Genomic DNA, 1,941 nt, shown 5'->3' on the forward strand with positions numbered 1-1,941 from the left:
CCCACTCCAGACTAGACCTACTCCAGACTACTCCGGATTAGACCTACTCCAGACTAGACCTACTCCAGGCTACTCCAGGCTAGACCTACTCCAGACTACTCCAGACTAGACCTACTCCAGACTACTCCGGACTAGACCTACTCCAGATTAGACCTACTCCAGACTAGACCTACTCCAGACTAGACCCACTCCAGACTAGACCTACTCCAGACTACTCCAGGCTAGACCTACTCCAGACTACTCCAGACTAGACCTACTCCAGACTCGACCTACTCCAGGCTAGACCTATTCCAGACTATTCCAGGCTAGACCTATTCCAGACTACTCCAGACTCGACCTACTCCAGACTAGACCTACTCCAGACTAGACCCACTCCAGACTACTCCAGATTAGACCTACTCCATACTCGACCTATTCCAGATTAGACCTACTCCAGATTAGACCTACTCCAGACTAGACCTACTCCAGACTAGACCTACTCCAGATTAGACCTACTCCAGATTAGACCTACTCCAGACTAGACCTACTCCAGATTAGACCTACTCCAGACTAGACCCACTCCAGACTAGACCTACTCCAGATTAGACCTACTCCAGGCTAGACCCACTCCAGACTAGACTTACTCCAGATTAGACCTACTCCAGACTAGACCTACTCCAGACTAGACCTACTCCAGACTAGACCTACTCCAGATTAGACCCACTCCAGACTAGACCTACTCCAGACTACTCCAGATTAGACCTACTCAAGGCTAGACCCACTCCAGACTAGACCTACTCCAGATTAGACCTACTCCAGACTATACCTACTCCAGACTAGACCTACTCCAGACTAGACCTACTCCAGACTAGACCTATTCCAGACTGCTCCAGATTATACCTACTCCAGACTAGACCTACTCCAGATTATACCTACTCCAGACTAGACCTATTCCAGACTGCTCCAGATTATACCTACTCCAGACTAGACCTACTCCAGATTATACCTACTCCAGACTAGGGTAGTGTAACTCTCTCCCTTTCACCCACTTAGCAGAGTTGGAATTCCTCAGGCTTCCCTTATGCCTGGACTATCATTGACAGTCACCACAGACAGTCACCACGTAGTCACCACAGACAATCACCACAAAGTCACCACAGACAATCACCACATAGTCACTACAGACAGTCACCAAAGACAGTCACCACCTAGTCACCACAGACAGTCACCACATAGTCACCACATAGTCACCACATAGTCACCACAGACAGTCACCACATAGTCACCACATAGTCACCACAGACAGTCACCACATAGTCACTACAGACAGTCACCACATAGTCACCACAGACAGTCACCACATAGTCACCACATAGTCACCACAGACAGTCACCACAGACAGTCACCACATAGTCACCACAGACAGTCACCACATAGTCACCACAGACAGTCACCACATAGTCACCACAGACAGTCACCATAGACAGTCACCACATAGTCACCACAGACAGTCACCACATAGTCACCACATAGTCACCACATAGTCACCACAGACAGTCACCACATAGTCACTACAGACAGTCACCATAGACAGTCACCACATAGTCACCACAGACAGTCACCACATAGTCACCACAGACAGTCACCACATAGTCACCACAGACAGTCACCACATAGTCACCACATAGTCACCACATAGTCACCACAGACAGTCACCACATAGTCACTACAGACAGTCACCACATAGTCACCACAGACAGTCACCACATAGTCACCACAGACAGTCACCACATAGTCACCACAGACAGTCACCACATAGTCACCACATAGTCACCACATAGTCACCACAGACAGTCACCACATAGTCACCACAGACAGTCACCACATAGTCACCACATAGTCATCAATGACAGTCACCACATAGTCACCACATAGTCACCACAGACAGTCACCACATAGTCA

This window comes from Oncorhynchus keta, chromosome 22, assembly GCF_023373465.1.
Source record: "Oncorhynchus keta strain PuntledgeMale-10-30-2019 chromosome 22, Oket_V2, whole genome shotgun sequence".
NCBI lineage: Eukaryota > Metazoa > Chordata > Actinopteri > Salmoniformes > Salmonidae > Oncorhynchus > Oncorhynchus keta.